This window comes from Jaculus jaculus, chromosome 2 (assembly GCF_020740685.1).
Source record: "Jaculus jaculus isolate mJacJac1 chromosome 2, mJacJac1.mat.Y.cur, whole genome shotgun sequence".
NCBI classification, from domain to species: Eukaryota; Metazoa; Chordata; class Mammalia; order Rodentia; family Dipodidae; genus Jaculus; species Jaculus jaculus.
The window spans coordinates 67,213,827-67,229,579 of record NC_059103.1 but is presented as its reverse complement, the minus strand read 5'-3'; the positions used below and the strand labels follow the sequence as shown (position 1 = coordinate 67,229,579).

Genomic DNA, 15,753 nt, shown 5'->3' with positions numbered 1-15,753 from the left:
TCCATAGTTCTGACTCTGAGGGAAAGCGTGGGCCACTAACTAGAGTAAGTGACAAAGAAAGATCTAAGGTGCAGGCCATTTGCCTAGGCGTATGCCTGGCCCATGTCCTGCTTCCTAGACTGTCCCTCAATGTCCCCAAATACAGTCCAGTGCTCTTCCCCCCAGGACCTGGCTCTGCGCTGTTGCTCTGGCTGCTATCCCATGAAGCTTCTTCCCCAGGTCCTACAGGTGGCTATAATGCCCCTCGAGGTCCCCAAAACCTACAACCTTCAGATGCCAGAGATTTAGGGAACCTTGACTGGTCCCTCTAAAGCCCCACTGAGCCTTTAGGCAGACCTCCTCCTGTTCCGGTTCCTGTTTCTGAGGATCCCCAATGAGTACAGCCTCCGTCCCTACCCCCACCATCCCCCTCACAGGCAGTAAAGAGCAGCAGGAAGGAGGGATGCCCAGTGGGGCCCAACAACAGCAATCTGCGAGGATCTTTGGGCACAGGGTTTATGTGCTGAAAGCCATAAAGCTATAGAGAAAGAACTGCTTCAAAAACTATCAAATAAGGGCTGGAGGGATGGCTTAGCGCTTAAGGCATTTGCCTACAAGCCAAAGGACCGAGGTTTGATTCCCCAGGACCCATGTAAACCAGATGCACAAGGGGGGGGTGCATGTGTCTGGAGTTTATTTGCAGTGGCTGGAGGCCCTGGAGTGCCCATTTTCATTTTCTCTCCCTCTCTCTCTCTCTCTCCCCCCCCTCTCTCTCTGTCAAATAAATAAATAAATAAATAAAAATATTTAAAAGTATCAAATAAGAGGAGGAGGAAAGGAAAGAAGTAGGAATAGGAAGAGAAAGAGAAGGAGAAAAAAAAAAAAGACTATACTTCAAAACCCTGACCTCCTAGAATGCTGGACAGTGACATTCACAGCTCCCAGCTCACCATACAAATATGAGTAAAACACACTGTATAGTGTGTTCTTTGCCTGAACTACAATGCCTAGTAAGTTAAATGTAGTAAGTACATTTTTTCACTTGGGTCTTTAAATTTACAGGACATAATCCCATTGTAAACGGAGGGGTATCTGTGTTACCACAGACCTCCTTAAGGTCAATGAATTAAATTAGACAACACTCAAAGCACTGTAAATGCTGGTGCTGGTATGGTAGGGAGAGGGGGAAGGAGCTGCCTGGAGGATGAATAAACACAAAGCCCTCATACCTGTGACTTTTTGCAGAGGGAGCCTAAACTGTCCTGGGCTCCTTCTGTGTGACTCAATAAGCAACTAAAGTAGAAGGGGCATCCAGTGACTACTCAGCAAAGTCATTGGCTGGGCTCTAGACAGTCTGATTTCCCCTTTTCCCTGCCTATCAGGAGATATCACAGACAGCATGGGAATGGGAACCAAAGGAGCGGGTGCAGGCCACTCCAGGCTCTGACTGAACTCTGTGTGGTTCTCACAGGGCCCCCAATAAGGCAGTGAAGCGGTCCAAGGAGGCAGCTGCTGCCCAGGCCAAGAGAATGCCTTTCAGTCACAGTACAACCCCTGCAATGAAGGGGAGAAAATAAGTAGCAGAAACCTAGAGACCAGCTGGTGCCTAGGAATTGTTTCTTTCTGCGTAGCGAGTATTTGTATGCAGTGACCACCTTAGAGCTTGTGTGCCTGTACACTGTGATGGGTGTGTACATATACATGTGCACATCTGTATTCATGTGAGAAGCATATTATCAGTTATTCACTTAAGACATTCAGTGGGAAGGTCATTCATTCTTTTGTAGGCTTGCCATTGGCTTGTGGCTTTGGCTTTAGTCTCAGCTTCTGTGATACTGCCCATGGGCCACTCACAGCAGAAGAACATAACCCATTATGCCCAGTATCTTCCTGCAGTACCTCAGGGAGAGCAAGTCACAGGCCAAGATAGACAGTCACTGTGCATAAAGGACGCCAGTTACTTGGAAGTTCTGTGACCTTCATGTGAAGCCAGATAGATCGCCTGTCTCCTGCACTCAGCTCTCAAAAGCCAGGGAGAAGTAACAGGAACCTGCCACTAGCTGCACACTCGGGGTGTTTCCTCACAATTGTAACAATCAAAACTAAAACAGAGGGATGGAGACATGGCTTAGTGGTTAAGGCACTTGCTTGCAAAGCCAAAGGAGACCAAGTTAGATTCCTCAGGACCTATGTAAGCCAGATGCACAAGGTTGTGCATGCATCTGGAGTTTATTTGCAGTAGGTGAAGGCCCTGGTGTGCCCATTCTCTCTATCTGCCTCTTTCTCTCAAGTAAATAAAATAAGTAAAAATAAAAAAACTAAAATGGAAGCTGGGGCAATAGCTCTGTCACTAAAGTGCTTGCCTGGGCCAACATGAAGACCCAAATTTAATGCTCAAATGAATAAAAAGTAAATGGACCATTCAAAGTAAGGTAGGGTTAGCAAGTGAGGAGAGAGAACAATTGAAAAATAAGTTAACTGCTAATTTCAGTTTCATTTTTCCTTTCTGCTGAATTGAACACATCCTCTAAGGTTCAGGAAACCCTGCTGAAAATGGGGGAGAAAGAATGTAGGGACTGGAGAGATGGCTTAGTGGTTAAGGCACTTGCCTGCAAAGCCTAGGGACCCAGGTTTGATTCCCCAGTACCCATATAAGCCAGGTGCACATGGTGGTGCAGGCATCTAGAGTTTGCAGTGGTTCTAGAGGTGCTGGTGTGCCCATTCTCTCTCTCTCTCTTTCAAATAAATAAAAAATTTTTTTAAAAAGAATGTAGGGACTAAAGCAAAGGGAGCTTCCTGTCATGGTGACTGTAGCTAATCTGGGACAACTGGCTGTCCTTCCTCTGGCCCTGCTTTGTCCAAAGTTTAGGTCAACTGCCTGCTTTCAGCACTTAGTTGGTGAATGTTGGCATGAGTGATTTCATGTTGTTTTTGAGCCTGGTTTGTTGGGAATCAGTGCAGGCTATAAGTCCAAAACAATGTCATTTAACAGTCCTCATGATAATGTGTCAAAATAAAAGATGTGGACATTCAAAGTTATTGTAAATTTATAATTTCTTAATCTCCATGGTTCACAAAGGAGTATTCTGTGAATCTGAGGAAAAGAGGCAAGTATTCTTACTTGGAAGCACAGGGGAAGCAGAGGACATAAGGAGCACGGAACAGAACAAAAAGGCAAGAGACATAATTTGTCCTCAGGCTCAGCCATGGTGGGAAATGAAGAGGCCAAGCTTCCAGACTTTTCTTAGATGGGTCTTGCATTTCCTCACAGCAATACTTGTATGGTAAGCTTAACTTGGAAGCTTGACAGGCACCGACAGCACAATGCTACTGGGCCTCAAACGCCACACCAGGCCAAGGAAGGCAGCCAGGGGGACAGCCAGGTCAGGGCTTCTTTTCTGCTTCTCAGAAGATAGGAGCAGCTGGAGACTAGAGAGGAAAAGCTAACTAGGCCATTCATCCATTTGACTACAATGCTGCTGAGCTGAGAGAAGCCTTTCTCGCTCCACCCCAGGCTCCTAGGCCAGTGCCTCACAGAACACTGCCAGCTCACCAACTCAGAAGAGCAAACAAAAGACTCTCTCCAAGCCAACAATCCTTCTACCCAACAGGGAAAATTAGTTCTTACTCTCTTACTGAAAATAAGCCAAGAAGAACCCATTCTATCGCCTTGTAAGAAACAACTTGAGGCAGGACATGCTGCACTGGGGACCTGGGAGTGTGAGGCCAGCCTGAGTTCAGTTACATAGCATTTGAGGTACCCGTGGGCCGTGTGACTTTCAAACAAACAAGTAAAAAGAAACCATTTGAGGAGGAAGTTCCTTCTCCTGAGAGGACCAGCTGAAAATCACACAGGAAACCTTCCACACCATGCCATGCTTCATGAGCTTTTGTATTAATTACTTTCCTTGAAGTTGTGACAAGCAAGGAAGGAAAGGCTCGCTTTAACTTACAATTAAGAGGACACAGTCCGTCATCCAGAGAACACATAGCAGCAGGAGCATAAAACAGCTGGTCACATCACATCCAGTCAGGAATCAGAAAGACAAATGCTAGAGCTCAACCATCTCTCTCCTTTCTATTCAATCAAGGATATGGTCCTTCCTCTATTTGGGGTGAGTCTTCCCACTTCACGTGACCTAATCTAGAAACATCCTCACTGACATCCTGAGATATGTCTCCTATGTGATTTGTGATCCAATGACAACAGTTGACACAGAGATTAACTACCACACCCAAGACACCTCTTTGTGAAGCAGCAGCTGAGGCTCCTTCATGGGTTTCCACCGGAGAACACCACAATCCCCATCCCTAACAATCAGCAGGATTCTACCTAGCACTGGCACCATGGCACGAGATGACATCATTCACTGCCCTGTCCCCAGTGGCCAGAATCCTGAGCAATGCATACTGTTTCCCACAGGTATATGGCAAGTGTCAGGGACCCAGAAAGAGCAATGTGAAACTCACTGTCCACATAGGGCAACTCCGGAGGCAGATGGACAGCACAAGGAGGCATGTCACCCAGCTCTGCCATCTTTGACTAAAGAAGCTTGCTTATTAAAGTACATTGACTCTCTGCCTCAGTTTCCTCATCTGCTGCTGTGAAGATAAATGAAATCATACACACAAAACCACTTCAAGAGATCTGTGACCCACACGGACCCATGAGTTACTATGAATACAATGTCCAGCCTTCTATTTTTGGGTTCTGAATCATCAGTGAGCCCCAAAGGGGGAAATTAGAATGCAAATAAAGTGTTTCTTCAACTCCCTGAGCAGTAATTATCATGGTCCCATTCACTCTTGTGTCTTGTTTTAGAATGCCTAATTTTTCCATTTGTCTTTTTAAAAATAAAACAGTATCTAGTGGCAAGCACCAGCTAGTGACCTACTCTGTTGCATTAAATAATAATTTTCCCATACAATACACATTGACTCATATTGGTATGAACTTGCCCACCTCTAAAGCTATTCAATAAATTGTTAATAATTGTGTGCACTTGCATGATGCTTATTTGATCTTAACAGTAAATATGAGGGTGCTTCTAGTGCTTGCTAGGGGAGAGGGAGCGGTGAGTAAAGTGCCTGCTGCACAAGCCTGAGGACCTGAGTTCAGATTCCAGTACATACATAAAAACTGGGTGTGGTGGTTTGATTCAGGTGTCCCCCATAAACTTAGGTGTTCTGAATGCTAGGTTCCCAGCTGATGGATATTTGGGAGTTAATGCCTCCTGGAGGGAGTGTATTGTTGGGGGCGGGCTTATGGGCTTTATAGCCAGTTTCCCCTTGCCAGTGTTTGGCACACCCTCCTGTTGCTGTGGTCCATCTTCTGTTGGCCAGGGGGTGATGTCCACCCTCTGCTCATGCAATCGTTTTCCCCTGCCATCGTGGAGCTTCCCCTCGAGCCTGTAAGCCAAATAAACCTCTTTTTCCCAGAAGCTGCTCTTGGTTGGGTGATTTCTACCAGCAATGCGAATCGGACTGCAACAGTAAAGTGGTACCGGGAGTGGGGTTCTGCCAACTGCTAAGTATATCTATCCCAATTATGCATTCTGGGACAGGGGAAATAACCACAGGATGCGTTCGGGGACCCAGTGGACCCACTGTCAGTCTAACATTCGCCAAAACTCCATTGATCACCTGACCTCCGTAAGCACCTACCTTAACTGAAGGGCCATGGTGCTTTTTGGGGTCTCCTGGAATCAATGTCAATTCAGAGCCAGTGCCATCAAGTTACTATGCGACCCGAGCTGCCCATTATGAGCTGGGTGTTGTCTGACCCACCAGGCCATAAAGTTGGACGTGCACAGCAGCAGTCCATCATCAAGTGGAAGTGGTATATACGTGATCGGGCTCGAGCAGGCCCTGAAGGTACGAGTAAGTTACATGAGGAAGTTGCCCAAATGCCTATGGTTGCTACTCCTGTTGCAATGCCTTCTGTCCCCAAGCATGCACCTATGGCATCATGGGGCGTGCCCTATGATCAACTGACTGAGGAGGAGAGATCTAGGGCATGGTTTACAGATGGTTCAGCACGTTATGTCGGCGCTGCCCAGAAGTGGACAGCTGCAGCATTACAGCCCCTTTCTGGGACAACTCTGAAGGACTGTGGTGAAGGGAAGTCTTCACAATGGGCAGAACTTCGGGCAGTGCATATGGTTGTGCATTTTGCTTGGAAGAAACAATGGCCAGATGTGTGGTTATACACTGACTCATGGGCTGTGGCCAATGGTTTGGCTGGATGGTCTGGGACTTGGAAGGAGCACAGTTGGAAAATTGGTGAAAAGGACATTTGGGGAAGGTGTATGTGGATAGACCTCTCTGAATGGGCAAAGGATATAAGGATACTTGTGTCCCATGTCAGTGCTCATCAGAAGGTGACCTCACTGGAGGATGACTTTAATAATCAAGTAGACAAGCTGACCCGTTCTGTGGATAGTGGTCAACCTCCTTCCTCAGCCACCCCTGTCATTGCCCAATGGGCCCATGAACAAAGTGGCCATGGTGGCAGAGATGCAGGCTATGCATGGGCCCAACAACATGGACTTCCACTAACTAAGGCTGACCTGGCTATGGCTACTGCTGAGTGCCAAATTTGCCAACAGCAGAGGCCGACTCTGAGCCCCCGATATGGTAGTATTCCTCGGGGTGACCAGCCAGCAACTTTGTGGCAGGTTGACTACATTGGACCTCTTCCATCATGGAAAGGGCAGCGTTTTGTCCTTACTGGAATAGACACTTATTCTGGGTATGCATTTGCCTTTCCTGCACGTAGCGCTTCTGCCAAAACTACCATCCGTGGGCTTACAGAATGCCTTATCCACCGTCATGGCATTCCACACAGCATTGCTTCTGACCAAGGAACTCACTTCACCGCCAAGGAAGTATGGCAGTGGGCTCATGATCATGGAATTGGAATGCCAGAGACTTGTTGCTGGTTAGAATTATCGGACTTGAAGATTTGTCACTGGTTTGAGTTGCTGGACTTGAAGCTACAGAGTTTGATGTTTGCCCCGGTTGTTTTAAATCTTGTATTGGTTGAATGTTTCTTTGCTATGCCCAATGCCATCTATTGCAGTGTGAATATTTATTCTGTGCCATTCTGGGTTTTTTGAGGTTATATTTTGGTATTATGGCTCAGTTAAAAGATCTTGAACTATGGGGATGTATGAACATCATTGAGATTGATAAAAACTATGGGGACTTTTAATGTCAGACTGAATGCATTGTATTTTACATCATGTATGAATATCAGTTTATGGGGGCCAGGGGCGGAATGTGGTGGTTTGATTCAGGTGTCCCCCATAAACTTAGGTGTTCTGAATGCTAGGTTCCCAGCTGATGGATATTTGGGAGTTAATGCCTCCTGGAGGGAGTGTATTGTTGGGGGCGGGCTTATGGGCTTTATAGCCAGTTTCCCCTTACCAGTGTTTGGCACACCCTCCTGTTGCTGTGGTCCATCTTCTGTTGGCCAGGGGGTGATGTCCACCCTCTGCTCATGCCATCGTTTTCCCCTGCCATCGTGGAGCTTCCCCTCGAGCCTGTAAGCCAAATAAACCTCTTTTTCCCAGAAGCTGCTCTTGGTTGGGTGATTTCTACCAGCAATGTGAATCGGACTGCAACACTGGGCATGGCAGTGTAAGCCTGGAACCAGAACTGGGGAGGCAGAGACAGGAGAATCCCAGGAGTTTGCTGGCTAGCTAGTCTAGCTGAATCAGGGAGCTCCAGATTCAATGAGAGACCCTGTCTCAAAGAATAAGGTGGAGCCGGGCATGGTGGTGCACACCTTTAATCCCAGCACTCGGGAGGCAGAGGTAGGAGGATCACCGTGAGTTCAAGGCCACCCTGAGAATACATAGTGAATTCCAGGTCAGCCTGGGCTACAGTGAGACCCTACCTTGAAAGAAAATAATATTAATAATAGGGTGGAGAGTGATTGAGAAAGACACTCAATATCAACTTCTGGCCTCCGCATGCACGTGCATGCACACATACATGACATAGGAGGAGACTTAAATAACTTTGGAAGGATGATTTTTTTTTAATGTTTGTTACTAATATTATTTGAGGAATAGCTAGTGGCCCCAGGGTGTCTTTCCCTGGGTCTGTGGAAGGGAAAGAAAAAAGAGGAAATCAATTGTAGGCAGATTCATCGCTTTAAGTTTCTGGACCAGGCTTTGCTCTCAATTCAACATCCTGACTTGTGTCTGTTCAGAGTGCATATCCTAACCAGTGCCCAACAGGGCAGTGAAATCAGACAGTGGGCCTTGTGTGACTCTGAGGTTTTCATAAAGGGATGCTGCATAAGCCCTCATGTCCCTAAGTCATTACAGTGCGGCTGTCGTGAGTGTAGCCGGTGACCCAATGAGCTCCTCCTTCCCATCAGCTCTGTTGAGAGCTTGGAAGGGTCCAGGAGTGGTTCCTTTACTCCTAGAATCTCTCTGGAGAACCAGACACCTTTATAACAGACACTACTATTATATCCTGCAAGAGGGCACAGAACAAAAGCCCTGTCAAGAACAAAAGCCAGCATCCAAGAAGGTAGTCCGGAGACCTGGAAGCACTGAGGCAATAATGGCTCCAGCTGACCCTCTGGCATGACCAGTGAGCCAGAGGCCACCTGAAGGCACTGTGCTCTTTTGGCAGTTGGGGGAGGGGTCCACATTGCCATCAGTGATCTCCAAGGAGGTCTCCCAACCACAGGAGCAATTAATGCATCCAACCAAGGGACAGAGGTACACACCCTTGCTTTGTGTGCTTTCCTGTGAATGGTCCCTCCATCTTCCCACTTGAGTCATTGTTACATCCAGAGGTAAACATTATTAAGGCTGAATTTTGTTTTTGAGGTTCTGGGAAAAGAACTGAGGGCTCATACATGCTAATTGTTACTCTACCTCTGAGCTGTACTCCTTTACCTTGAATATTCTAGATAAAGTGAAAATAACTGTTTTGGTATTACATTTTATTTTGATTGCTTCTTCTGACATTTCCCAACTCTTTTGTTTTGTTTTGTTTTTGTTTTTCAAGGTAGAGTCTCACTCTAGCTCAGGCTGACCTGGAATATACTATGTAGTCTCAAGGTGGCCTCAAACTCATGGTGATCCTCCTACCTCTGCCGCCCAAGTGCCAGGATTAAAGGTATGCACCACCACTCCCAGCTCAATTTTCCAATTCTTTAATGATTGCTGTTGAGACAAACAAAAGAAAACACATAACCTCCTATTTAATGTCTTGGAACATGCTTTTTTTTTTTTTAAAGACACTCTCTCAACTAGGTAGGTCCAACTGGCCTGGGACTTGGGATCCTCCTGCCTAGCCTCCCCCAGTGCTGGGATTACAGGCCTGCATCACCATACCAAGCTGTGGGTCGGGTTTCTGATCTGGGACTCTACAGAGACCTAGATTATGTACTTGGGTATTGGAGAGCACTTCTTTGAGAAAAGAGCAATATAGCTTTCAAGTAAACTCAAATGGGATCTCCCAAATATTACATTTTACAGTTTAATTAATTTACGGTGAGGTTTACAGATTTGGTTCTTGATTTTCAGTCCACTGAACATGTCCAGACTTGGTGAAGGTTCTACTGGGGGTGTTCTCCCAAATCCCTTTCTGCCCATGGTCCACATGTCTCCTCCCTCCTCTTTCTCTCCTTGTTATTCTCAACTTGGTAACAACTGCTGATGATATTATTAGAATGATTATATGTTAGTGCATTACTAATTACATAATTGATGGCACATGCCCAGAATGTTTAGGGAGGGCCAGAAAGTGTGTGGATTAACAGTATTCCCAGTAACCTGCCCCACCCTATAGGACAAAGTTCAAGTACGAAATATCTAAGAATCTGATAAGTGGGATTTTGCTTGTTCTCTTGTCTAGTTTTCTAGATATGCCTTACTATCAGCAACAGTATCAAGGATCAGTACATATCTTCTCAGAATTAGTTTTAGGGAACTGGAGAGTTGACTTAGCAGTTAAGGCATTTGCCTGCAAGGCCAAAAGACCTCTATTTGATTCCCCAGAACCCATGTAAGCCAACTGCACAAGGGGCATATGCATCGGGAATTTCTCTGCAGTGGCTAAAGGCCCTGGCGTGCCCATTCTCTCTCTCTCTCTCTTCTCTCTTTCAAATAAATTAAAAAAAAATAAAACTATATATAAAAAGTTAATTTTAAATTCAAACACAGAAAATAGAATGGCGGTTGTCAAGTGCTAAATGCAGTAAAACCTAGTTAGTATTTGAGAAATATAGGGTATCTGTGGAGATGGACAGTGGTGGTGATCACAGAACAATGTGAATATATTTGAGTTCAGTATTTTCTCACCACCGAGACACAATACCTGAGTAAAGTAACTGAGAGGAAGGCTTTATCTCAGCTCACAGTTGAGGGTCTAACCTCAGTCATGATGGGGAGGCGCGACAGCAGGCAGCTGCACAGCAGCAGGAGCATGTGGCTAGAAGTTGGACAGGAAGTGGGGCTGAGCTAGAAAAATCAAGGCCTGTCCCCGGTGAAGTACTTCCCCCAGTAGGAATTCACTTCTGTTTAAGGTCAGCGTGGGCCAGAGCAAGATCCTACCTCGAAAAAACAAATAAGTAAATTAATTAATTTAAAGAAAAAGAATCTACCTCCTAAAGATTCCAAAACCTACCAAGACAGTGCCACCATCTGAGGACCAAGGGTCCGAACACAGATGACTGCAGGAGACATTTCATAGTCAATGCATTACGTTAACTAATGCTACTGAACCATGCATTTAATAATAGTTACAGGGCTGGAGAGATGGCTCAGTAGTTAAAGGAACTCACTTGCAAAGCCTGAAGGCCTGGGTCTGGTTCCCCACTACCCACATAATGTGAGACACACAAAGTGGCACATACATCTGGAGTTCGTCTGCAGTGGCAGGAGGCTCTAGCATGCCATACATGTGCGTGCTCTCTCTCTCTCTCTCTGTCCCTGTGTCTCTCAAATAAATAAACAAAATCTTTAAATAACATATACAAAAATTATAATGATACATTTTATGGTTATATACACAACAATTTTTTTTTAAGTAATACTGATTTTTCCCTTTGCACTTGGGGAAAACGGTCAGCAATGGTGATGTCTGCTAGGGTGCTACAGAAAGAGAGTCCACCTGGCTACAAGTCTCATGCTCCCTACTGAACAGTCATGTCCCTGTCACGTTGAGACCGGCACTCTCTTCCTGTAATCATCCCTCCTTGCTCTTTTTTGGCAAGTTCAGGGAGGTTCACAAAGCAGTTACAGATCCAGACAGCCCTGATAATAGAGATTAGGAGCAAAGTAATCTTACAGACACAGGCCCAAAGAACATAGATGCCTACCTGCCCTGGCAGGACTGGAAGAGAACTCCAGTCTGATTCAGTATAGCAATCAAGAACAACTTTCTGGTTCACCTTTCTAGGAACTCACAAGCTTTTCCCCCCATTAGCGGCCTCTTTCTTGAGTCTGTGCTCTCCTTTCTGACTCACCAATCAATCAAGGTCTCCCCACCCCATATATATAAACATGGCAAAAAGGCTCATGCCTAACTTATATCTCCAAGGCTGTAAGCAAACCAGACCTAAATTACCATGCAGGTATCTGCTCAAAGCAACTCAGATTTTTAGCTTGGGAGATTTTTTTGGCTTTACTTCTATTCTCTCTTAAAATAAGTCTCTGAGGGCTGGAGAGATGGCTTAGCGGTTAAGTGCTTGCCTGTGAAGCCTAAGGACCCCGGTTCGAGGCTCGGTTCCCCAGGTCCCACATTAGCCAGATGCACAAGGGGGCGCACGCGTCTGGAGTTCGTTTGCAGAGGCTGGAAGCCCTGGCGCGCCCATTCTCTCTCTCCCTCTGTCTGTCTTTCTCTCTTTGTCTGTCGCTCTCAAATAAATAAATAAAAAATTTAAAAAAAAAAAGTCTTTGATAACCTACCTTCTGTGTGTCGGTGCTTGTCAACTCAAGTCACAAGACAAGAATGAGAGCCACTGCAGTACTGTGCCTGGCATTCCTTATTTTTTTTTTTTTTAGGTAGGGTCTCACTCTAGCTCAAGCTGACCTGGAATTCACTATGTAGTCTCAGGGTGGCCTTGAACTCATGGAGATCCTATCTCTGCCTCCTGAGTACTGGGATTAAAGCTGTGCGCCACCACTCCAGGCTTAAGTGTCTGGCATTCTTAACTCCTAAAGAAACCCAACCAGAGCTAAGAAAAGCTCTGTGGCTCTCAGCTCTCCTGACACCAAGGGCTGCAGTTAGTTAAGCACAGTGAACTGAGCTTCCATCCTCTTCCATGAGCACTAGCCATGACGCAGGCTGTCCTGACTAAGGTCTGGGCTCCCTACCTGGCCTAGGAAAGAAGCATGGCAGGGCCAGGCTGGGAAGCACTGGATCACATTTCCCAGACTAGCAGGCTAAATGAAAGCTGAGCTGGCCCAGGGAGTCTCCTGGTTGTCTTAGAATTTGATATTAGGTATCATCAGGACTCCTTGTTCTCGAAGCCCCCCTCTCCCCGACTTACTGGCAGCTGAGATTATTCTAGAGTGTGTTTATGCATCTAGATCCCAGCTATGATGGCCCACATAGGCATCTGAGACTTGCATCGGCTGCAAGCTAGACTTTCTCATGTCTATCAGCCCTGCTCATTGCTCTAAGAAGACAGAATACAATGATGCTATCTTCAGGAGTGTCCTTTCTGCTGAGCTTGGCAGCCACACTCTGGTCTGGTTACAGCTTCTCTGTGTCCCCATATCAGGGCCCACACTGCCCTGAAAGAGGTCAAGGTGCTCATCACCCTATGCAGCCAGGATGCAGGGGACATGATGCGGAGCTGGCCCCCGAGCTCTGCCAAGGGTCGTCTCCTGATGGTTTCTCAGGAGTACTTCTCTTCCCCTGTTAACCATGGCTCTAGAAGATTTTACTTGTTTATTTATTTATTTAGAAGTACGGTCTTTCTCTAGCCCAGGCTGGCCTTGAACTCAGAACAGTCCTCCTACCTCAAGCCTTTCAAGTGCTGGATTAAAGGTGTGTGTCACCACACCTGGAAAGTTCTAGAAGATTGTTGGTTGCTGTCCTAATTAATCTATTGTCACCAGAGTCCTTGGAATAAGCCTCGGCAGTCCACAAGTCTCTTGGAATAAAAATCTCTTCTTTGCTGTCCCAGATAACAAGTCATCTTTAAGGATTTCATCATTAACCTCAAAAGGAAAACACAACGTCAACTAAATGGACAAACAAGATGGTATGTCTTAACAGAATACTCAAGACTCAAGAATCTGTGAAGAAAAGAGAATGATGTTGGCTCATCTGGAGGCTCCAAAGGTGCCCAAAGCTGTATGAGAGCTACATACTACCCCAAATATGGCAGAAAAGAGACTCCATGGGGCCACATTCCTGAGACAGCCAACCCATGCCTGTGAGACTACTGACTGATGAATGTGGACTCGACCAAACACCTTTTAAAGACCTCACCAGCTCTTAATCAAATTTCAACATGAGTTTTGGTGAGAACAGACCATATTCACAGCCTCTGCACACACATGTATGTCTACACACATATGCATACACAATAAACAAAAATAAATAAAAGGAAAAATGTATAATTAAGAAATCCTAACTCATGTGATAATATTTTTTAAGGTAAACAATTGAAGAACTGTCTGAAAAACTTTAAAATTGATCTTTCTGTTACATATGTGGCACACAGATGACTCAGGAGCCCAGGACACTTAGTCTTGTGCCTTGTACTTCATATCTGATGCTACCATCTGTATTTAACACACTTTCAGTGTATGAGCTCTCAGGACGGCACCACAGTAAACACAGCCTTTAGATGGTGGTATCTTATTTAATTTGTGGTTGGGGATAAAGTTGGATGTTTTTGTCTAATAATTAATAGTCATCTTATGGTTGGGTATACAATCTCTTACTATATCTATTGTGACCTGCACAGTAAGACAGAATTGTACCTACAGTCGTGCCGAATTTCCCAAGCTCAGTTGCAGTGATAAGACTCAGCCTAAGGCTGTGAAGGACAGCGGTCAGTGGAGGCTAAGCAGGCTGTAATGGAAGTAAAGCACTCAGACTTGTTTTATATTAAAGCATTGTTTTCTCATATAAGTAAATGCAGAGCAAAGACTTGAACTACATCTTTCTAAGCTTGAGAATTTTTAGTTCTTAATGCTCTTTCTGCTTAATATTTGCTGGCCAAAATGGCTCACAAATTGTATGGAGTGGTGACTCTGTATATTTCCTGTTTTAAAGTTTCATTAAAATGGTGAGACAGGACTTTACTTGCTCTCTCGAGTTACATGACAATGGGTTTGATAAAATCTGTTAATATTTTTCTTTTTTTTGAGTAACTAGAATAAAATCTGTTTAAGTCCAAAATAAATAAATAAACGGAGAAATTAAGGACTTTTTCTCCCCACCATAGATGTTCATTCTTCAAATACTCAGAAGATAATCCAAACCAACCACATGCATTAGAACGAAATCTACACTAAAGGTGCACCCTTTACAGCCCGCTGTAGAGCCACTTTGCTGGCAGTACCCCAAAACAGAACCGGAGGCTGAAGTACACATGGAGAGAATCCAGCTGAAGTGTCCAGCAGGCTCCCGGCACATAGTTTGCCCAGTACCACCAATACTGTGCACCCCAAGGGGGTGCTAAACACCTGGGAAACCTGGCTAGAACAGGATACCCAACAAGGAAACATTAAAAAAAAAAAAAAAAAAAAAAAAAACCAAGTAAGAACATAGCCCCGCTTGCCTGAGTGAGGGGGAATTCTGAATACTTCTTAAAACTAGCGGTGGTTAAAGAATCAAAAAGTAATTCCAGTGTTTGGGTATTAGCTTAAGGAAACAAAATGTATGTATCAATTCAGCTTTTCAATTACTGATTGTTTTTCACCGACAATGTTAACCAAGCTTATATTTTGCAGAAGAATAGACCTAGGAACAAAAAAGAGAGCTGCAGTCCACACAATGGTGAGGGGAAGTAGGAAGAGGGAAGGATGACAAGGGGTGAGAGGTCCTCCATATTGCAAACAGATGCATCATCATTCTTAACCTTGCCTCCTGTTTTTTGGTTTATCCATCTAAGACTTTGACTTCGGGCCCTGACTAACTCAGGGGTGGTTGCCAGGCCTGGCCTACTCTTAGAGACAGAAAATGACTCACCAGACGACACACCTTTAATATACAAATCAACCCATCCAGCACCTAAGCCCATCCACCCCATTTCTCCTATCTGGCCTCCACATTTCAGGACACAATTCCTCAGCCTCAGCCTCCTCAGGAACTAGTACCAGACAGCTAGGGTCAGCTTCAGACACCAGAGCCCACTGAAGTTACTCAGACTTTGCAGTCCTAAATTCTCGCCTAACTGGACTCTTCTTTTCTCCAGAAACCACAATAAAGGCTTGCGGGGGTGGGGAGTAGAGTTAGGGTGACTGGACCCTTGAAGATAAAAAGGGTAAGAAAGTTTGTTCTGCACTTGCTAGAAATCAAAGACAATCTGATTTCTTATCTCTTGCCTAGTTCTGTAGAACTATTTCTCCACAAACTGTCAGGACCCCTCTTGGGAAGAAGGTCTTTCATAGGATTTAAACATTGTGGTTGGTCAAGTTCAGCCCCAGATCTTGGTGCCAGAGCTAATCTCTTCCTGAAACAGCCCCTAGCTCTAACCAACCAACTGGCCCTCTCATTCACCTGGGCCAAAAGACAGCCCACCACCCTAAGGTTATAAATATCATTGCAAGCCGGGCATGGTGG

At 45.3% G+C, this 15,753-nt stretch overlaps 1 protein-coding gene across 5 annotated transcripts in view; it reads right to left on the bottom strand.

Moving 5' to 3' along the window:
* Dapk1 (death associated protein kinase 1) overlaps positions 1 to 15,753 on the bottom strand; it is a 203,698-nt gene that overhangs the window by 130,644 nt on the left and 57,301 nt on the right. The gene's annotated exons all lie outside the window — the stretch shown is intronic.